The sequence below is a fragment of the Portunus trituberculatus genome, chromosome 18 (genome assembly GCF_017591435.1).
Source record: "Portunus trituberculatus isolate SZX2019 chromosome 18, ASM1759143v1, whole genome shotgun sequence".
NCBI classification, from domain to species: Eukaryota; Metazoa; Arthropoda; class Malacostraca; order Decapoda; family Portunidae; genus Portunus; species Portunus trituberculatus.
In genome coordinates, this window is record NC_059272.1 from 22,759,912 (window position 1) to 22,783,485 (window position 23,574).

General features: G+C 42.3%; 1 protein-coding gene across 6 annotated transcripts in view; it reads left to right on the forward strand.

Annotated features, from left to right (window-relative positions):
- Positions 1 to 1,151: 1,151 nt before the first annotated feature.
- LOC123505660 overlaps positions 1,152 to 23,574 on the forward strand; it is a 43,994-nt gene continuing 21,571 nt past the window's right edge. The window contains exons 1-4 of one of the 6 annotated variants that reach the window (XM_045257283.1): positions 1,152 to 1,630; positions 1,861 to 2,015; positions 15,270 to 15,310; positions 15,745 to 15,889. The gene's annotated coding sequence lies outside the window, so the exon portion shown is untranslated. Of the gene's footprint in view, positions 2,016 to 15,269; positions 15,311 to 15,744; positions 15,890 to 23,574 lie in introns of all 6 variants that reach the window. The other 5 variants (XM_045257278.1, XM_045257280.1, XM_045257281.1 and 2 more) reach the window with 5 other exon arrangements.

Here is a 23,574-nt window from a genome sequence, read left to right on the forward strand (position 1 = left end):
GTCATTTAGCATCAGTAATAGTAGAGAAGAAGTCAGTAATGAAAAATATAATCAAAGATAAAAGTCTGAATTGAAATGGAATATTAGCTTGACCAAATGGCGAATGGTGTAGGCCTACGAATGGGGTAATGGTTGACCCGGGTGTCGATGACGGTGATAAAAATGCCATGAAGGATAAAGAATGCCTCATTCTTCTATTATATGCTTCTTTTTGTATTATTAATTTGGTCTGCAAGTTGACTAAATTCATTTGATCACCTTGTATTTTCAAAACAATATTTTCTTTAGATTTCATCGGTTTCATATTCTAAATATGGATCATAGATTCATCCCTTACGTCAAATACTCGACAGTGTCACTGATTGTTATCTGTGTGTGAATTATTCGAAAGGAAAACTTTGTTTGGTTGATGAGTGGAACGGTCTCAGTGTCTTGTAGTCAGGGCTGAGTCAATAGGGAGCTTTAAAAGAAGGTTAGATAAATTCATGGATGGGGAAGATAGATGGAATTAGGTAGATTAAGCACACTGGGACTGCCTCGTATAGGCCTGGTGGCCTCTTGGAGCTTTCCTCTTTTCTTATGTTCTTATGCATTACATAATAAGCACTATTAAGATGTGTATCAACACCGATGTCTTTCATACAGTACTAGACAAGGATTTTCGGTATTGAACGAGATGAACAATCTCTCCAGTGAATATAAACAAAACTGGAAGAACAGAAGTAGAAAGGAGAGCGAGAGCAAGTCATATAATTGGAAAAAATAGATGGGTCAACGGAACTCCTATAGAAAGTACAAATGCTGTGTGTGTGTGTGTGTGTGTGTGTGTGTGTGTCATTATGCAAGCTTACTTATTCTCACAGAAAGCGTGCATTGTATACCAATGAGTATAAACTGAAGACTTGCAACACAGCTCATGGATAATGAAGTTAAATTGGCTGACTGGTAAATCATGGCAATCTGTATCATGTTAAAACATGAAAACTAGTCTAATTACCATTCCTAGTGTCTGAATCACACTATGTTGCCTTTGATTATTAACCTAAAGCTGTATAGAGAATGTGGCTTAGCTAATTTCAAACCAACATGTATTTGAAGAGATTTTTGCATTCATACTCAGTCACTGGGATTCTGCGGATTTTCTAATGATGTGTGGGCAGCCATGATTGTCAATCAGCAGAAGTGAATACTAGAAATTGGCAGGCTCCAGGCAACGACTGTGGCCGCACGTTGGTCTGGAAAAGTTGGCGCGGCAGTGTGCGCTGCGGCCTCGTTGTGGGAAGGTTGGGTGGCGGCGCTCAACTGATTCCAGTCCCTCCATTCCCCCTCTTCTGCCTCCCTACTTGTCCGTTGACTCTCCTTCCTCTGTTCGGACATTTTCATCGGTACAGCGACCCACAAATACCAGGCGCGACAAAAAAAAAAAAAAAAAGTCCTTCAGCGAGCTTCATTTTCCAATGTCAGTCATCAGTACATTATCTGAGAAATGTGAGAACAAATGTGCTTAGAACGGCAGGGGCTGTCGATAGAAAACTCCCATCCCGTCAGAATCTCCACAGGCACGAGGTAGCGTCGCTCCGTATTGTTTTACCGCTGCTACTGCTGCCTTGACCACCAACCGCACCTTACAGTTAGTGCCATCTACCGCCGCCGTCGTCACCACAACTTGACTGATCTTCCATTTATTGCTTGTGTCCCTGTCATCATTAACAATATTCTACCATCGTTACTTGACGCACACGAGTGACCGCACAGTGACAATGATCTAAGAGCCGCCCCAGATTTACTGTGTTCCCGGCTTTAGCACCTCCCATTGGTGTAGAACAACCCCGCCCGTACAACGCCCTTCCTCTTTACCAGGTGTGAGCATGGTGTGTGAATCCGACCTCATGACTCCTAGAGGTCGGTGGTCTGCGCGTCAGTAAAGTTATCCTCTCCCTGGTGAACCGGCTGCCTCGCATCCTGGGCACATCTGCTTTACACCAATTGCTGCAGGAATCTCAGCCTTCTTCGAGGTAGGACTCTCATGTATGGTGGCCTTTGTGCAATTACATTAAGGAAAAGCAAAGATAGAGTGTAGTCACGTGAATGAAAAGTAGAGGGCACCGTGGCGAAAGCCAACGCTCTATATTGGCTGACAGGACACGGGTGCATACAGCTCTCCGTCTCGGTATACAGGCGCTAGACTCATCGACTCTTCACAGACAGTTCCCACACTCGTAATTATAACAGAGAATAGAGTTTGTGTTGTTTCCTGCTGTTGTTTTCTGTACATAACGGACACCCACCATCCATGAGCTCAACGTGCGTTTATTTATTTATTTATTTATTTTACGGAGGAACCTTGCATGGATTGAACAAATTTATAGAATTATTTTCCGAGATTTGAACGCCTTCCAGCATCACAGTGACGCAACGAGTCATTATCCAAATTTATCTTGTCATTTTTTAATAAGACGGTTCAATGACCAGAGATAAAAAATGTGATGAAGAAAGAAAGGGTAGAAGATGGGAAGAAAAAGGGAGGGAGGACGACTCAGTGTCCTCAAGCGTATCTTGTGTACTACCTTCACCACCACGCCTCTTTGTGGTGAACAACGCTCCCCCTTAGCACACCATAGCTTAAGAGGTGAGACCACGGTGAAGGGAAAGAGTGAGCATACCTTTCGTGTCTATGTGCTATTCTGTGGTGTTTTACTATGAAGGTGCGGGATTGAGAGACGCACGGCGGAGATTATCGGTGTACAATGCCGTTAAGGTTGCGTGATGAGACAGCGGGAACATATCTGGTGCGTGTCCATCATCACCCCAAGCCGTACAAGTCCTTTCCTTCCTGTAGTCTAACATCCCTCGAGGTGGATTGTGGTAACTACTTAACGCGTCCCGTGCCGCATGGGTCATTACTCCCTGCAAGGCACAAAGTTCAGAGAGAGAGAGAGAGAGAGAGAGAGAGAGAGAGAGAGAGAGAGAGAGAGAGAGAGAGAGAGAGATTATGAAGTTTTATAGATTATGAATTGACAAAACGTTTACTACTTCCACCATAGGACTTGAGGTAATGTCAACACAAGCACCACCACCACTGCCACTTCCACCATCGTGCAGTGAAGACGGGTTGAAAATGCAGTCAATAAAAACCTGGCAGACACGCGTTGCTTGACCCCTTACCTGCTGTGTAAACTCGTCGCCAGGTACAAATGAAACACACACACACACACACACACACACACACACACACACACACACACACACACACACACACATACACACACACCTTAGGGGAAAGACTGGCTGGGTAACACACAGCAAACGTCCCAGAGAGGAAAAACAAGTATGAAGAATGTAGAAGAGTCGGTTATGTAGGGTGAAGAAGACACGAGGACATTTCTCACTGATAGACAAATTAGATAGAAGGAAGAAAGTATGGGGAACAAGAAAAGGAAAAAAGGAATCGTTAAGAAGAAAACAGAGAGGCTTAATGCGCAGAGAGAGAGAGAGAGAGAGAGAGCGGAGGTACAGTCGAGGTACTATAATATTAAAGAAAAGGAGAGTATGGATTGAAAAGGGAGAGGAGAAAGGGAAAAGGGGACGTACTATAGAAAAGGATAAGTGGACCTGGAGGAAGGGAAAGAGGTTAGCGGAGGTCTTAGGTATTTCCAGACAGAGTGCATGACCGCCCTAGCTCGCCAACCTTCAGACTTTCGACCTTCCAATGCCGCCTCGAGCACTTCCCTCCAACCCTCCCAGCTTCCCTCCATCCCCCTTATCTACACTCCACCCCACTCCTATCTTCCTTCCCTGCCAAGTTCATGCTTCCTCGCTCTCTCCCATTCCTTGTTTATATTTCCTCTCTTTCTCCCTTCGTCCTTCACTATACATGTTCCCTTTCATGGTGCCATTCTCAGCTCCCTTTTTCTTCTTTCTTTATTTTTTTTTCTCTCTCAATTTGTTAGTTGATAGAACTGTGTAGCTATATTTTTCAATTGTGTGTGTGTGTGTGTGTGTGTGTGTGTGTGTGTGTGTGTGTGTGTTGGAGGGTGTTAGCCTTTCTTTTATGTTTTGTTGGTTGGTCTGTTAGCTTGTTTGTTTGTCTGAATGCTCGTGTGTTCTCTCTCTCTCTCTCTCTCTCTCTCTCTCTCTCATCATCATCATCATCATCATCATCACAGTCATTATCATCAGGTTTCTTTTCCGTTTATTAAAAAAAGAAAAAGAAAAAAAAGGAGGTTTCGTTCTAATCGAATTTGAAGGTTACCTGCGAAACCTGATTCAGATATGACGAGATTTAAATATAATTACCCTTACACTGCGCAGGTAATTGTCTTTTGATGAGAGATAGATAGATAGATAGATAGATAGATAGATAGATAGAGAGAGAGAGAGAGAGAGAGAGAGAGAGAGAGAGAGAGAGAGAGAGAGAGAGAGTTTTCTTTTCTTTTGGCACTCTCTCTCTCTCTCTCTCTCTCTCTCTCTCTCTGGTCATGCTCTGCACGCCTCTTTTTATTGTTTTTTCCTTTAGTTACCCGTTGGACATCCGGGACTAAGCATTTTTTCATCACACACACACACACACACACACACACACACACACACACACACACACACACACACACACACACACACACACAGGAAGTTAACTGGACTCTCCTCCCATACTGAATGTCTCACGGAAAAGAGAGAGAGAGAGAGAGAGAGAGAGAGAGAGAGAGAGAGAGAGAGAGAGAGAGAGAGAGAGAGTAATTTAGCCGATAATAGTTAGCGGTCATAATGGAAAACATAATTAAGGAAACAATATTGTATTTACACTTTCATCCCAACGCTAACCATTTTTTATTTGAATTATCTGTCTGCCCATCTTCATTTCTGTCTGCCAGTGTGTCTGTCTGTTTATCCATGTGTGTGTGTGTGTGTGTGTGTGTTGTTCTCTCTCTCTCTCTCTCTCTCTCTCTCTCTCTCTCTCTCTCTCTCTCTCTCTCTCTCTCTCTCACACACACACACACACACACACACACACACACACACACACACACACACACACACACAGTCGACCTTTGTAAGAACGAAAATCTTTCCCCAAGTAACTGTTCAAATGTCTTACTTCCTGTCGCTCATTTTCCTCTCTTCCTCCTTCCGTCATGTCCCTTTCCCTCTTTCCTCCCATCCCCCTAACCACTCTCTCCTCTCTCTCTCTCTCTCTCTCTCTCTCTCTCTCTCTCTCTCTCTTATTTCTCTTATCTTTATTTTAATTTTCCTTCGCCTTCTCCATTTCTCTTTTCATTCTTAACTTTGTCTTATCCCCCCATCTCTTTTTCCTCACTTTTTTTTTCACACTTCCCTGGATGCTGGTGTCTTCACATAGTTAAGTGAGAGTGAGTAAGTGTGAGCGAGTGAGTGATTGAGGAAGAGATTATGGGAAGGAAGGGACGGTCTGAGAAAGGTAAGGAAAGAAAATACAGGTAAAGAAAATAAAAGCAAAATAAATTGTAAAGCTTCGTAGATGATTATCGAAGAGAAGATAATAATTTGGAGGAAAAGTGAGGAACCCGCTGTCTGCTTTCTGTGGGCGGAGGCTGTGGGAGAGAGGAAGAAAGAAAGGAAGAAAGGAAGGAAGGAAGGAAAGAAGAGGAGGAGGAAGAGGAGACGAAAATTGAAGTTCCTGGATGTCCATCTCTCTCTCTCTCTCTCTCTCTCTCTCTCTCTCGCTACTGGTCACAGGAAATTACTGATCCTGATGATGATGATGATAATGGCGGAAGTTAACATAGATGATGATGGTGCGTGAAATGAACGTGATAAAAATGATGATGGTAGTGGTGGTGATGATTATGATGATGATTGGAGTGAGCCTAGCAGAGATAACAATGATAATGACGGTGATGGTGATGGTGATGGTTTGTGATGAACATATCAGTGATAATGATGGTGGTAATAATGATTGAAATGATGATGGTGATGAGGAGTAGGAGGTTAAGGAAAATGTGAGGTAAAATTAATGTATATACCATTATTCCCACAGAAAGAATTGCATTTCAACATTATATTTGTTAGTGCTTGGAACAAAAAAGAGCAAAACATTGTATGTGTGAAAAAAAAAGCGTTGATATTAAGAGAGAGAGAGAGAGAGAGAGAGAGAGAGAGAGAGAGAGAGAGAGAGAGAGAGAGAGAGAGAGAGACCGAAAGCAATTGTAGTACCTTTCCTTATATACTAGAGGGCACTGGGTAAGGACAAAAATAAATAAATAAATAAATAAATAAATAAAAGCTACATGGAAGAAAAGACCCACCAGAGATGCCAGCAACATGTAATGGCACTGAAAATTTGTCGAGGCACGTTTAGCAAGGCATCAGGTAGTGTCAAGGAACGAGACGCCTGACAGGGACTTCAACTTATCGGGAGTACGAATTTGCATGAGTTTTTGGCGAATGATTTTAATGAGACGCAGGAATGGCTGTAATATGAGAGGAAAATGAAGAAGGTAGGGTGGGGGGTCACCTGAATAAAAATCATAGTACTAGAAGGATTGAAGGTAAAGATTAAAAGTAAAATTTTGAGCTTTTCATCAAGACGATTAGTAAAGAAGCGAGGCAGGCCATTAAGGAAGGTAAAATACAGATATTATCTCAGCAGATGAAGTTGGTAGTGCAGGAGATTAGAGGAGGTGGTTAACCTTGGAATTACTAGAAGTGAAAACTTTACCGGAGAACGAATGGAATAAAACGTACTCCCATCACATTTTTCTCGGTAACGGCAGAGAAAATAGAGTTTGGACTAAATTTGATGAGTATTATCTTAAGAACCAGGATACTCTTGTATTTATATATGATACACAGCAACATAGAATAAGATGAAATGAAATACAGAGTGATTACTTTTTAATCTAATCTTTGTGATACATCTCAGTCAGTTCATAGTAATAATGTTTCTTCACAATCTATGCCTGTAGCAACACACACGTAGTAATTACACATGTCACTCATTATAACGTCAAACTATTCTGCTCCTTATCTCGAATTTCTGAAGTAGTGTGATAAGTGTGGCGCGTCATTGCAAAGAAATGTGGAAAAAAATGTAGAATCCATTTGCTTATGGCGTAGATTGTATGACCGCACGTGTCGCTCTTGATAATTTCCATAATTTTGTGCTGAAACATGTTTTGAAATTAAATCTTAGTAGTTGAAGAGAGGTCAAAGTTAACGTGCTGTGAAAACTGTCCTGATTATTTTTAATTAAATATTCTGTTTCTGGATTCAAAACAACAACAACAAAACATTTCCCTCAGAACTCCTTACCTGCCTTTTCTCACCTCACCGGGATTCGCTTCCCTGCAATAACAAACTCCATCAGGAATAATGATACCGACACATATCAATCAACATGACAAATAATTCCTCCACGCACCAGAGGCCGCTTGGTGCTGTAAATTATGTTCCCGCCTCATTATTTTCCTTAACGACCTTGATCCCGAGCAGTAAAGAGGCTGGAGTGTGGGAACTTATGATCACGTGAAAATTACATATAGATTAATGGATGTAATAATTAATTCAATCCATCCATCTCTCTCTCTCTCTCTCTCTCTCTCTCTCTCTCTCTCTCTCTCTCTCTCTCTCTCTGCTTAGGAATGGTAGCGGAGAGCAGACATATTGTTCGCCAAAGTGGGGAGGAAGAAAGGAGAAGAAAGAGATGAAAGTAAAACAGAGAAATAAAAAATGAGGAAAAGGAAGAGGCGATGGGGAGGAGAAATATAAACAAATACAAAGTAAAAGACGTTGCAATCCTGACCAGACATTTTGTACAACTATCCTAATACGTACACTAACTATTAATAGGAGAGCCATGATAGCAAAGGAGGAAGAAAAGGAGGAGGAGGAGGAGGAGGAGGAGGAGGAGGAGGAGGAGGAGGAGGAGGAGAAAGGAGGAGGAGGAGGAGCAGGAGGAAAAAGGAAGAGGAGGAGGAGGAGGGGGGGGCAGGAGGAGGAGAAACAAGCAAAGATGAGGAATGGAATAAAGAACATGAAAAAGAGCGAAGAAAAAGGCGAACAAAGCAAGCATAGGAAAAAGAAGAAGAAGAAGAGGAATTGGACAGGAGAAGGAAGTGGATATGAAAAACAGGCGGAGGAGGAAGAGGAAGAGGAAGAGGAAGAGGAAGAGGAGGAAAAAGAAGGAAGGAAAACACGCAAAACGCAGAGATAAATTCCGGAAGAGCAAACAGTTAAGATTATAAAGTGGTAGATTTGCTCCAACGCATATATATGTTCTCCCCCTGAGTGGCTCCTTGGGTGGAGAGAGAGAGAGAGAGAGAGAGAGAGAGAGAGAGAGAGAGAGAGAGGGATCAGAAAAGACGAATAAGAAGAACATTATCAAAATTTCATACTCTAGGAAGCAATGCACGGCCACGCAACACACAGTCATCAAACACTCTAACTGCACGTATAACTTTTTTTTTTATGGTCTTATAATATATTCCTCTGTCACGCCCTCATTGTCTTTCTACTCTTCCTCTTTTATTGTTTTGTCCTCCCTTATCTCTCCTCTCTCTCTCTCTCTCCCTTTCTACCCGCTCTCTCTCTCTATCCTATATATTGCATCCCTTCCTCCCTCCCTCCCCTCACCCGTGCTTTGTATCCTCCGCCCTCTATCTATCCTCATCCCTCCCTTTGCTTCCTTCCTGCCCTTCCTTTTGTCCTTTGTTTGGGAGAGGAAGGCCAGTGAAAGTATGTGTGTTTGTCCCTGACCGTCATTCATCTGATATATTTTGCGTGGATTCATGTGCAAGGCAATATTCTTTGATTATTTCTTTCCTTTGGACGACTTTCTTTTAGGGAATGTTTTGGTTGAGTGGTGCTGGTGGAGGTGGTGATGGATGAGTGACTGTGCCATGCATGTATAACTGTTTGGTGGGACGTATATTGAACATCCGGCGGTGTGAGTGGGTTGGTTCAGCCCTTTGTGCTCCCCGCCCGTCATGTGGAGGTGAGCGGTGGCCATTGTGCTGTGGTGGTAGGTAGTTGTGGTGGCGGCGGCGGTGGTGGTGGCTGTGGCGGGGAAATATTGGCATAAAATGATGATTATGGAAGTTGCGGTTACAGAAACAATTACGTAATAAAAACTGTGTTGGTAGTAATAGTGGTAGTGTTGGTAGTTGTAGTACTGGTAGCAGCAACGGCAACAACAGAACAGCAGCAGAACAGCAGCAGCAGCAGCAGCAGCAGCAGCAGTAGTAGTAGTAGTAGTAGTAGTAGTAGTAGTAGTAGTAGTAGTAGTAGTAGTAGTAGTAATAGTAGTGGTAGTAGTAGCACTAGCAGTAGTAGTCTTAGAAATGATATTAGTATATCATTATTGTTATTTCTATTATTATTGTTATTGTTATTATTATTATTATTATTATTATTATTATTATTATTATTATTATTATCATTATTATTATTATTATTATTATTATTATTATTATTAATTATTATTATCATTGTTATTATTTTATTATTATAATTGTTATTATCATTATTATTATTATTGTTGTTGTAGTTGTTGTTGTTGTTATTATTGTCCTTAATATTAATATTGATAAAAGATTAATATAGTAGTGTAGGTGATAGCATGAAAGTCACAACAACAACAACAACAACACCAACACCAACAGCACCAAACATGCTTACTATTACACACAGCCAGCAAATGCATAAACCAAATTTCCCTTTCCAAGTAAGTAGATGAGTGCAGCATTACATTTTGAGTTGGTGAGGTCACGTTTTCCGGTGTTAGAGTTGCGCTGAACTGAGGACTATTTAAGGAGATTTTATGGCATCATGTAATCTGGTTTATTGCAGCATTACATTGTGGTTAATGACGGCAGAGTGTGTTGACATCGCGCTGGCCTGGGCTGGGCTGGGTTGGGCTGGGCTGGGCTGGGCTAGGCTGAGTTGGGCTGGGCTGGGCTGGGCTGGGGTGGACTTGGATGTGCTGGGATGTGCTGGATGTGTTCTAATGTGCTCGGGTGTGCTGGTCTGTGCTGGGGTGGACTGTGCTATTGTTGTCATTGCTAGATCGCCGCTATACAGCCGTGCCGACACCATCATCACCGCCACTACCACTACTACTACTACTACTACTATTACCACCACCACCGTAAAAACTCAGCTAGGCACACCCTCTTAGTCTCACCCCGTCACGTCTCTCACTATACTCATCACACACACACACACACACACACACACACACACACACACACACACACACACACACACACACACACACACACACGTACGGCAAACCGGTTCTTTTCCTTCCCCCTGAAGCAAAAAAAAGAAGGAACGTAAAAATAGAATAAGAAAAAAAAATAATCTGAGAGAATAGCCTTTGCGAACACTTAGTGCATTCAAATTACTGTCTTATTGTGGTTTTGCTGCTATGCTTGTAACTGCGAATCTTTCTTTTTTCCTTTTCTAACTTGTATATTAGTGGCAAGTGAAAGTAGTGGTGAGTTTGGTTATAGTGGTGATGATGGTGGTACTGGTAATGATCGTGGTGACGTGTGCCTGCTATTGTGGTTGTGGTGGTGGTTGTGGTGAATGGTGCTTGTGGTGGTGGAGGTGATGAGAGACGAGGATGCTAGGTTGGTGGTGACATAAGCGGTGATTTGGATGGTGTTTGTAGTGTTGGTGGTATTGAGATTGATAGTCCTTGTGTTGCGGTAGTGGTGGTGGTGGTGGTGGTGGTGGTGGTGGTGGTGGTGGTGGTGGTGGTGGTTGTGGTTGTAAAGAGGCGATAATGATGGTGGTGGGGGTAGATAATATGAGAGACGGTGTAGGACTATTGTTCAAGTAGGCGGTGGCGGAGCTAATGATAGTGATAGTGGTGGTGGTGGTGGAACTGTAATAGTGGTGACGGTAGTGGTGGTGGTGATGGAACTGAAGTGGGTAGCAGTAGTAGTAGTAGTAGTAGTAGTAGTAGTAGTAGTAGTAGTAGTAATAGTGGAGATGGTGAAGCGGAAGTGATAATACTAGTAATTGAACTGTAGTGTTTGTGGTGGTGGAGCTTTTGTGATGGTGGTGGTGATCGTGTTGTAGTGGTAAGGTTGTGGAGCTGCAGTGGTGGTGGCAGTAAGAGTGGTGGTAATGGTGGTGGTGGTGGTGGTGGTGTTTGGCTCAGATAGCGGTGCTGGTGAACTGTTAGTGATGCCACCACGGCCTTGCTTCCTCACCCTTCACCCAGGGGCGGAAGTGCTGCGCCCTCCGTGCTGTACTACCTGCCAGAGAGAGAGAGAGAGAGAGAGAGAGAGAGAGAGAGAGAGAGAGCGAGCGTGAACCTTACCTACCACATCCCTCAAGAAGGAAGCGTAAAATCACTGTGAACTTAAAATCGTCGCCTCCTCATCTTTTGGGCGCCGTTAAAGACCACAAAAAGTGCAGTGTTTCGCCTCAGCTAAAGCGTCTTTCCGGCAGGAGGCACGCAGCTCTCATTCCTCCCCCAGGCGGGTCATGAGGCCGCAGTACCAGGTCAGGGTCAAGTGTTACCGCTCACGTGTAGCATAACTCCCATACCTGCTGCATACTTTCCATCTGTGACTTGAGCGAGAGAGAAGGTAGTTATGAGAAATTTTTTTACTGTTTAATGGTTGATATTACTCCTCTTGTTACAGGAAATGGGTTAATTTAGTTAGAAAGAAAGGGAGTTGAGGGAAGCTTCATGCATACAGGTGTTGAAGTAACTTGCCTGATACACGTCACACATATAAATGACCGCGGAACGTTATGATGGTGGAACAATGTAATGAGAGAGTACAGGTGTGTGTGTGTGTGTGTGTGTGCTTGTCGGAGTCCGACCTAAGGTAAATACACCCATGCACACGCGCGCGCGCGCACACACACACACACACACACACACACACACACACACACACACACACACACACACACACACACACACACATTGTAAAGGTAATCCGTTTCTTCCCCTCCCCCCATTCTCTCTCTCTCTCTCTCTCTCTCTCTCTCTCTCTCTCTCTCTCTCTCTCTCTCTCTCTCTCTCTCTCTCTCTCTAAACTACTCTTTCATGTACTACCTCAATAAATATGTAAATGCAGTAACCGTAAATTCGCAATTATTTTAAATACATTTGATGTTGAAACGAATCCTTGAATTCTTTGTTCGATGATCAATAAAAAAAAAGATAAGTAAATAATAATAATGATAATGATAATCACATATACTAATAAAAAAAAGTAGATTACATTGTGATTGCTTGTATTCAGGCCAATGAATATGTGGGCTCAGGCTGTTATGTGGTATGTTTTGTGTGTGTGTGTGTGTGTGTGTGTGTGTGTGTGTGTGAATTTTAACTTCCTTCAAAATGTATATTCATGAGTTTGTTGTAACTAGAAGTTTAGCAATACACTGCATGGCGCTAAAATTGCATGAGAGAGAGAGAGAGAGAGAGAGAGAGAGAGAGAGAGAGAGAGAGAGAGAGAGAGTCATGACAAGAACATGCTAAAGGAGTATCAATGAGAGAAAAATGGAGATGGAGGATGAATAACAGAAAAAGAGAGGTAATACGTATTAGCAACATCAGCAGCAATAGCAGCTTTGGGAGGCGAAGATGGAGGGAGAGGAGAGCGCTAACAATAATGATGGAGACATGCATGACTGAAGTAATTTTTGAAAGTCATGTTGTGTGTTCTGTGTTGTGTAGTGCAGTGTTTAGATATCTGCGAGGAGATATCACTGGATTTTGTCGACACGTGCAGTAAGGGAAGGAGTGAAGTAAGGGAAGGAGTGAAGACGTTTCATATTATTTTCATCATGAGTGAATCATAAAGTGGAGATCCAGAACTCCGTGCCATCCAAGTGACTGGCAGGTGTTGACAGCCTGTACGTAATGAGTCGTGCTAGTCTGTGATGAACTCTTGTCTATTTTAACCCATTTTCTTTTTTTTTTACCGAAATTTTGCGGAAGAGTAGTGTTAGAGTTTCCATTAGGAAGTAGTGAACTTGATGGTATGGCGAGTGGTGGTGAGTGAGGCACGGGCTCCGCCACCACAAGAATGCGAGGCTGTGGCTGGCCGTGGTCACCGCCATATACCATGGGGCCCTGGGCTAAGAAACCCTTCGTCAGGAGAGCCAGACAGAGCAATACACGGTAGTACGGGCTCGATAATATTTGTCTTTTTGTGTCATGCAGCAGGGAATTGTTTACTGGAATAACAGCCAAGCATTACAGCTTCACGACCCACAATTAGCGAGGCACGACTCCCGCAACATCGATGGGAAAAGTCAACATGACCCACCTAATGTAGCGGAGTCGTGCCTGCCGAGTAGCAAGGCGGTTCAACACTTGAGGCTTGAGAGGCGTTAAAGAGAATGAATGGTGAGTGTGGCGGCGACTACTTCAGCCTTTACAAGATTGCCTCGCCTTGCCTCTCAACTTTTGTGGTTAGTGGTGATTAAATGAAGTCTAGATTCTCAGTACGGTTGCGGCGTGGCTGTTCCTTCACGACGCATTTCCAGTCTGCATTATGCCTTTCTTCTCCATGATAACCACCCGAAGTGTCGTGAAGAGGAGAATATTTCGCTGATGGCGTCACCGCTGTGTGTAATCGCCCATCTCACCCTCGCTCAAGGCCGGTGGGCTGTATGAAGTATCCGTCTCACGTGTGCCGCCAGCAGAGCTCCCGTTCCTCCCTAACAAAGGCGTCAGGCTGCTTGAACTTGTATTGTTATTACTTTCCACATGTGAGGCGTTAAGCTCCAGAATGTGATGAAATTAACTTCATGTTTGTTTATACCCTTGATACACACACACACACACACACACACACACACACACACACACGGTACAAACCTGTGGTTCGTGCGGATGTTTATATAAACTCCATTTCCCACCAGCCCCGCACCCCAGTACTTATGCCCAGACATGCCACGTAACCACATTCTTTTATATACGACGCAGGCACTTCCATCGCATTGCAGCATTTTCTTTCCTTTTCCAACACACACAGAAAAAAAAGAAAAAATCGACACAAAATCCACACCCATCTTGCACTCGCTTCACAAAGTTTGTCCACCTCTAACCTGCTTTGCTGACTTTTAGGGAATTGTCCAATGGAATTAAAGGCCACAACCTCATTGGTTTATACTGCTTTAAAAGATACTCACGATCAAGTTTGCCGACAACACTATTCTGCTCTCTGACGGCACATTTCTGAAATAAAAGAATAAAAAAGCAGTTTCTGTATATTTCGGAACTTTTAGCAGTTTGATAATTATTAGCAATATATATATATATATATATATATATATATATATATATATATATATATATATATATATATATATATATATATATATATATATATATATATATATATATATATATATATATATATATATATATATATATATATATATATATATATATATATATATATATATATATATATATATATATATATATATATATATATATATATATATATATATCAGTGTCCTGTGAAAGAACGCGAAACAACTCACTAATCAACATTCAGGAACGAAAAAAAAAAATAAATAAAAGAACAGAAAAGAAGAGGAAACTAAATTAGGAAAGAGTGAAGGAAGAAGATGAGAGAGGTAACAGAAATACTGAAATAAATACAAAGAAGAAATCGGGGAAAGAAAGAGTGAAAGAAAACGAGGAGTGGAAAAGCACGAATGAAGAAATAGGATAGGAAAGGAGAATGAGAAAAGCAGATATACTTAGGTTGTTTACTGACTAAATGTGTTGGAGACAGTAACTAGATGACAGCGTTGACCTCTTTCTTGCAGGAATGAGAACGTCAACAGCAGGAATAGAAGTGGTAGTGGTAGTAGTAGTAGTAGTAGTAGTAGTAGTAGTAGTAGTAGTAGTAGTAGTAGTAGTAGCAGTAGCAGACGTTACTGCTACTGGTGGTGGTGGTGCTGCTTAATTGTTGTTTTTACTCTAAGTATTTTCGTTTGCCACTAATGTTATGAGCTTTTACAGCTAGTATAAAAAAAATTTCTCTTCAATATCCATAACATTTTAGACACCATTTTAGTGCTAAGCTTTCGTGAGTATTCCTTTATGTAACGTTGAGAAAAGGCAGTTAAACTTCTTTTTTCTCCCTTGTCTCTCCAAACAAACAATACTTACTGTGCTAGGGAGGCAAACGAAGAGAGACCACAGCAATGAAAGGGTTAAGGTTATTGTGAAGTATATGCAATAATTTCGTGTTATTTGTTGCGTAATTTCCTGTCATACTAAAGTCTTTGGGTCATTACAGGTGGTGGGAGCAGACATCACCCTTAAGAGGTCGGCTGCCAGGTGATTATTTTTTTTTTTCTAATCACCTTCCCTTTCTACCTTTATTGATTTCTCTGCTCTTCACTCTATTTTTCTCGCTTCCCTTTTCATTCGTCCACTAATAACCCCTCCACACACAAACATATCACGTCGTTTACTCTTTTATTCACTCACAATCCACTAATATTTACTACCTAAGTGTTACTACGCCACCAAAACTCACTCACTCGCTCACTCAATTACTCACTTACTCAATCAATCAACTATCTATCCTGATACCTGCGAATTAACACACCCATCCACCCGTCTATTTCACTCATTCAATCACTCACTCACGCACTCAGTTTATCAATCAGTGAATGAGTCAGTCAGTTGACCCTCCATTGAGATATCCACTATTCAGCACATTGACCCATCAAGAATAACGGTGTTTTCTCTACGCTTTTCTCATGCAGGTTAATTAATTAGTGCTGTAGGACGTCAAAACAGCCGGGGGACATTTTCGTATTCAAAGGATATGACCACGGGAAGTGATTAGTAGCAGTGATCCTCTCGCTGCAATGACGCAAATGAAGTGAGGAATACAACATCGAAAAAAAGGTGAAAAAGAAAAAAACAAGAACTCAAACCAAACAAACACACATCCACACACCTGATCACCCCCCCCCTCACCATCTCTCCCCACCCCACCCAACATATACACACACACAGTAATAATCGGATGTCAGCTGTGCCTCAAAAATAATTTCTTTCCTCATCTCATATTTATTCTCCTTTTCTCTCTCTCTCTCTCTCTCTCTCTCTCTCTCTTTTCATGTACGCCTTGCACACTCGCTTCCTTTCCTCCCTTTCCTTGCCTTCTGCCTGCAGTGGCTCGTAACAAGGGAGATTATGGCTTCCAATGAGTTATTTTTCCCCCTTTCTTGCGTCTCCCGAGCGATGAGTCAAAAGAAAACGGTGAAGACGAAATATTCCTCACCATACTCCTGGATTTCCCATCACGAAATTTTGGTAGGAAAAGATGCATTTCTCTTCGTTTTCTTTTGATTTTCACTCTTTCTCTTGTGAGGCGTGTAAATGTTTTTGTGTTTTTTTTTCTTTTCTTTCGTGTATATTTGTATTCTCTATTTTTTTTTTATCTATGTGTTCATAATCGTATTTACTTTAGTTGTTGTTGTTGTTGTTGTTATTATTGTTGCTGTTGATTTTTGTTTTTTGTTTGTTGTTGTTTTTGAGTGAATAGAAATTGAAAGGTAAGTTTTGGATTATTTTTCGTTGATTGTGTGTGTGTGTGTGTGTGTGTGTGTGTGTGTGTGTGTGTGTGTGTGTGTGTGTGTGTTTCGCTTATTTTTTATTATCTAATCCTAACAAAAGCCTAGTAATTAATGTTGATTTCTTTTATATATCTTTTTATATAGATATTTTTTCTGTATAATAATAATTCTCTCTCTCTCTCTCTCTCTCTCTCTCTCTCTCTCTCTCTCTCTCTCTCTCTCTCTCTGTGTGTGTGTGTGTGTTGTAATTCACTAAGGTCGCCTGCTGGTCACCCAGCCAGTCTTCCCCATTACGGAGAGAGCTCAGAGCTCATAGACCGATCTTCGGGTAGGAGTGAGACCACAACACACTCCACACACCGGGAAAGCGAGGCCACAACCCCTCGAGTTACATCCCGTACCTATTTACTGCTAGGTGAACAGGGGCTACACATTAAGAGGCTTGCCCATTGCGTGTGTGTGTGTGTGTGTGTGTACAACAACAGTTCCTCTCCTCCTCCTCCTCCTCCTTCTCCTCTTTCTCTTCCTTCTCCTCCACCTCCTCCTCTTCCTCCTCCTCCTCCTCCTCCTCCTCCTCCTCCTCCTCCTCCTCCTCCTCCTCTTCCTGCTCCTCCTCCTCTCCTCCTCCTCCTCCTCCTCCTCCTCCTCCTCCTCCTCCTCCTCCTTTTATTACTACTTTTACTACTACTACTACTACCACTACTACTACTACTACTACTACTACTACTACTACTACTACTACTACTACTATAACTACTTCGAGTGATCTTGTTATTCTTTATTACTTGCTATGGTGGTGTATTACAAACTGAGAGAAAGCTGTCGGCCTCATCCCGGTAAGGCTTTTTCTTGGCCTCTCCTCTGCCTGGAACGTGTGGCGGGAATATTTCTTGAGGAGCAGTGGGTTTGTTATTTTTTTTCCGCGTGGGAAGTGAGCGAGAGAGTGGCGCCGACCGTGAAGGCAATAATGGGGAACCAGAACTTGTGGGAGTCTTTCAGTCATGCCAGTGTTGTGTGTCAGTCATCTGCGGTTGTCATTAATTAGAGTTTGATCCCGTTTATGCTTCTGTCTGGTTTGGTCTGTCTGAATCTTCTGGGAGTCTTGTAGTTAACGTAGTGTTTGTAGTTGTATATGCGTGCAGGATGTGTATTCTAAAAGAGACACTAGTTTGTATTGCATTACTTTGGTTTTTGCTTCCTTTATGTCCCTAGTTTGGTATCTGTGCGAATCTGCGAATCTGTGCGAGTCTTACGCTATTGTAGGCAAGTGTAGATTTATTTACGATTTTTTCATAACTTACTACTACTACTACTACTACTACTACTACTACTACTACTACTACTACTACTACTACTACTACTACTACTACTACTACTATACTACTACTGCTGCTGCTGCTGCTGCTACTACTACTACTACTACTACTACTACTACTACTACTACTACTACTACTACTACTACTACTACTACTACTACTACCACCCTTCCAATAATTAATCAAATCATTAACACACTCTTGGGTTGTATGAATGGAGGGAGGGGGTCCTAATTTGAAGCTATGGTTGGTGTGGCTGCCGGTGGAACTGGGCCAATCATCGTCATTAAGGGCGAGCATTGGTAGAGAGGCGCGTCGTTACTTCTTCCCGCCGAGTTGATTCTCAAGGGTCCCTGGGAGCGAGTCAAGCTAGCCACACTTCCTGCTGTACACGAGTGATGAATTTTTATGTAGCTACGAGTTTTACAGAAGCTACTTTGATATCTTTATTGTCTCGTACTTGTGTCAGAATTGCAACTCCGTGAAGTGAGCTACAGATGTTACTGTTAAGTCTATGAGTGATGAAATTTCAGTGACTTAAAGTTCTGTTAAGATAGTCTACGTCTCCTTTCAACATAATACTACCTTAGAAATGCAATCCGATAAGCATTATTTATATTGTATCAGTTTACACTCACTGATCAAAGTATTGGTTTTGCCGTGGAGTCTTGAAATAAATTGTCAATTAACTGCTTCATTCTTAGTGAGAGGGACAGCCTAGTAGATTGCAGTTGTGTTGATGAAGAGGCAGGTGAAGAAAATGAATCATTGTATATACTGAAAAGATTGATCTGCAATACATGGGTAAAAAATAATTACGTACCGTACCTACATGAATATACAAAGACGAGGAAGGCTTTAGAAGAGAGAGAGAGAGAGAGAGAGAGAGAGAGAGAGAGAGAGAGAGAGAGAGAGAGAGAGAGAGAGAGAGAGAGAGAGAGAGAGAGAGAGAGAGAGAGAGAGAGAGAGAGAGAGAGAGAGAGAGAGATAAGATGAGGTATAATACGGAACCTTTCAGAGAAGACAAGTGAGGATCAGTAGTCTTGCATGAACTGAGAAGAGAGCGAAGATGAAGCGAGGCTCCTGTGGCCACGAGCATCCTGTCTTGTGGTTGCCCTGCGGTTGAGGATTAACTGCTACTGATGGCCTTTTATCACGTATACATTAATCTGAGCGTGAGAAATAGCTTGGGAGTTGCTACTGTTATTTATATTACCAGTGATCGATGACAGTGGCTCTGAGTGACTATCAAGGGGGGTTTTGAGACTCATGCTTTGTGATCGTGTGTTGGGAAAGTGGACGGCTGGCTTAGAGGTGGCGCATGCAGGTGAGGTATAGCGGAGGATTGGACCGAGTAGAGTTGGTGTTTTTATTAATATTTTTAGTATTCTTATGGTGGTGGTGATGGTGGAGGTAGTAGTGGTGATGGTATTAGTATTAGTAATATTAGTAGTAGTGGTAGTAGTAATAGTGGTAGTAGTAGCAGCAGCAGCAGCAGTAGTAGTAGTAGTAGTAGTAGTAGTAGTAGTAGTAGTAGTAGTAGTAGTAGTAGTAGTAGTAGTAGTAGTAGTAGTAGTAGTAGTAGTAGTAGTAGTAGTAGTAGTAGTAGTAGTAGTAATAGTTGTAATAAAGTTGTTGTTCCTCCTTCTTCTCTCCTCCTCCTCCTCCTCCTCCTCCTCCTCCTCCTCCTCCTCCTCCTCCTCCTCCTCCTCTTTCTCTTCCTCTCTCCATCCTCATGTGAAAGCTCCCCCGCAATTTCATCAGCGGTGATGGAGGCTTTGGTCTGCATCGTTACACAATGTTCTCTCTCCCTCCTGATGGCAGAACACACACACACACACACACACACACACACACACACACACACACACACACACACACACACACACACACATTGAACGGGCCCCGAAGTGCATGCCGCCATGATCAAAAAGAAAATGGCATGTAGTTGATGAATTTAAGGAGGAATTCACTTAGAAAAAACGTTCCAGATAATGCAAGACAGTTTTTTTAACCACTCGTTTTTTCTTATCTAATTTCTCTGTTCTCTCTTTCCCTTTCCATCGGTCCATTACAAACGAGTACCTTCTAGTTGGAAATCCAGTGTGAATCACCTTGTTTGCACATCTTCATTTTCACTCATCCTTTACCCTCTTCACTGTCTCCATCCCTCACACTCTCATCTCCGTTATCTCCATCAAAACAGCATCCTTCTCCAGTGCTGCATCATCCTCGCCCTCATGTCTGCATCTTGATAGCCGCAGGAGGTCCCTGTCCAGGCATTCAGGCAAAGATGGAGGACACGAGTGGGAACATATCAAATAGATAGCCGTGTGTCCTTATGTGTATTTCTGTTTATTTATCTATCTACCTGAGTATATATGTGTGTGTGTGTGTGTGTGTGTGAGAGAGAGAGAGAGAGAGAGAGAGAGAGAGAGAGAGAGAGAGAGAGAGAGAGAGAGAGAGAGAGAGAGAGAGAGAGAGAGAGAGAGAGAATTTTATAAGGTAAACAACTTTAGTCACACCTCCTCTTCTAATTCATTCCTTTCCTCTATAGTTCTCTCCCTAGCTCTCTTTCTCCGCCCTTCATCCCTTGTTGCTTCTTGCTCAGCCCACTTGGTCTTAATGCGATAACTCCTGCGATGGCCGCATTGAGTCGTGAAGTCCAGAAGTTAAGCCTTACGAGGAGGGAAAACGGAATCATGGGAGGAGAGGAAGTAATCTCAATAGAGTAGTGGACTTGAGACGAGACAGGACGCGAGCATTGAACCTTCCCATTGTTGAGTGTCAGGAACGATGCACTGACACATCTCGTTCACTTCCGCAGGCTGGGTTTCTTTGCCTTCCAGTAACAGTTACTTCGTGCGCTCAGCTGACGAGGGACGGTCGCCCAGACACAGGAGGGAGTAGTGAGTGTGTTTGGTAGGAGACGAGGGGTGGGATTGGATGGTGCTGACTTGGTATTGACTCGTTCTCCTCCTGGACAGTTCCATGGTCAGCTCACCACCCTTCCCCGCCGTGTTCCCTACTCTCCTAGCTTCTCACCCGACACCTTAAAGGAGGAGGAAGAGGTGGAGGAGGAAGAGATGGAGGAGGTAGTGGGTTCGCCTCCCCCGCGCGCCTCATTCCTCCTCAGTCAAGTGCACCTGCTCTCGTCTGACCCACTAAACTAGTTGCCGTTACTAAGATTCTCTCTCTCTCTCTCTCTCTCTCTCTCTCTCTCTCTCTCTCTCTCTACGTATAAAACCGGTGCTCCACCAAAACACCAAATTAATATCTCTCTCTCTCTCTCTCTCTCTCTCTCTCTCTCTTATTACGTATAAAACCGGTGCGCTGCCAAAACACCAATTAATTTCTCTCTCTCTCTCTCTCTCTCTCTCTCTCTCTCTCTCTCTCTCTCTCTCTCTCTCTCTCTCTCTCTCTCCACATGACCTCAGTCTTGACATCTGCCGCACCTCCGCTGTCAAGGTGTTGGAAATATGCAAAAATGTATCGGTGATGTTAGAAATATAGTTCTGAAATCTTGCTGTGAAAAGATGTCGAGTCACTAAGACGACACACTCATCTCTGCGCTTCTCTATTTGCTTAACATTTTTTTTCTCCTTATGTTTCTGCGTGTTTCAGCAACTGTCTACCCGTCTATCTGTCCACCTATCTATTTGCGTCAGTCTTTGTCTTTAAGAGTACTGTTTCTTTTTTGTTTTCCATATCTATTAGTGTTTTGCTCTTTTCATACATTATTCTGCTTATTTATTTGTCTAATCTTTGAGCTTTTTTTTCCCCTTCATGTTTCTGTGTGTGTATAATCTTTCTCTCTATCTATTCACTTTTTTATTGACTTCAATCTATGAGCTTTAATATTTTTTTTTATTCCTTCCTGTATTGACCTATATACTGCATCATCATTCTGCTCGTATACCTATCTGGGTTAACTTTCTACTTTTCAAATTTATGCATATATCTGTCTATTCATCCGTCCACCTGTTTTATACGTCAATCTGTGTTTTTATTATTATCTTTTTCTCGCACAGTTCTCAGTTACCAATGCACGAGTACTATTGTAATCCACCCGTATTTATGTCCATTTCAACGAGCTCTATGAAATTTTTGCCTCTCCATTCACGTTACATCATTACTGCAATGACCACGCGCCTAGAAATGGTTAAGAGATGATGGCTTTCACAGAGCGGGGTTATCTTTTGACTTGGCTGCGTGTTGTGGTGTAATTGGTTGGGTTATTGTGCGGCCAACACGTGCCGTACTTTAACAGTTTTGCGAGTTTTGTGTTTGCGATATTTTCAGCTTCCATTATAATGTGAAAGGTAGGAAGGTGATTGAGCCTGCCAGAGAGAGAGAGAGAGAGAGAGAGAGAGAAAGTCATGATAAGAACACGCACATGGAAAAGGAGCAAAAAGATAAATGAGATAACGAAGATGAACAAAAAGAAAGAAAAGACATGTGAGGAAAAGGAGGAGTAGGAGAAGCAGAGGTAACAAAAAAAAAGGCAAAAAAAAAAAAAAAAAACGTACTATTTTGAGGCAATTTTGGGTCATGACACATATAATACATATATTTTTTCTTGTCAAAGTTTCGTGTATATACTGGAAACGTGTCAACTGGAAAACTTTGTAGAGAGAGAGAGAGAGAGAGAGAGAGAGAGAGAGAGAGAGAGAGAGAGAGAGAGGTGGGAGGGGTGCCAGATGGTCGTAAATTTGAAAGTCTTACCTGGGGCGTCAGGTGAGGCTCGTCTTGAGTTCCAGACATGTATAAAAAATAAACATTTCTGGCTGAATGGTGCTCTTACATTTATGACGAGGGCTTAGGAAGTGCAGCCTCACCTCCCCATTCCTTGCCTCTCCTATTTCCTTTCCTTGACCTCTCTCCGTTTCCTTTCTTTCCATTTTCCCTCTTCTTTCTAAGCCTCACATCCGCATTTTTTACTTTCCTCTCCTCCTACTTCCTTCCTTCCTTTTACTTCACTTTTACCTCTCTTCTCTTTTTTTCTTCTCACTTTTAGCTTAGCCGTTGTATTCCTTAACTTCTTTCCTACTTCCTTTCACCTTGTTCCTGTTTTCTTTCTTCCTTTTTCCTTTCTTTCTATACCTTCATGTCTTTTCCTCTTCCTGCAACTCTCTCCTTTTCTTCTTCTTCTTTTCTCATCCTACAACTCTTCTTTTTTTTTTTTTCCTCCGTCACATCCATCTCATCTTTCATCGATTCCCATATTCTTATTTTCCTATCAGTCTTTATTTTTGTTCCTCTCATCCTTTACTGCTTTATCAAAGAGTCTGCCAGTAACTTGCCTTCCTCTACCTCTTCCATCGCGATCTCTACCTGACCCTATCACTTTTCCCTGTCTTCTATACCATTCTCTTGCTGCGTCTTGTCCTCCTACCTTCTCACACATGTCTCCCATATATACGTCTCTCTATATTCCTCTCTCCATCTCTCATTCAACACTTACCACCTCCTCTTCCTTCTTCTCTCATTCTTTTGTTTTTCTATTGACGTCATCATCCATTGTTTCTCATCCTCTTTCATTCTCTCGTTAACCGTATCTTCATTCCTTTTCGTTTTCTTACTTTTTTTTCTTCGCCTTCCTCTCTCCTTACCCATTCCGCTCCCCTGCTGCTTCATCTTTGCTTTTCCTCCTCTTTCAGCCTCCTCTTCTACTTCACATTTCCTTCGTAGTCTA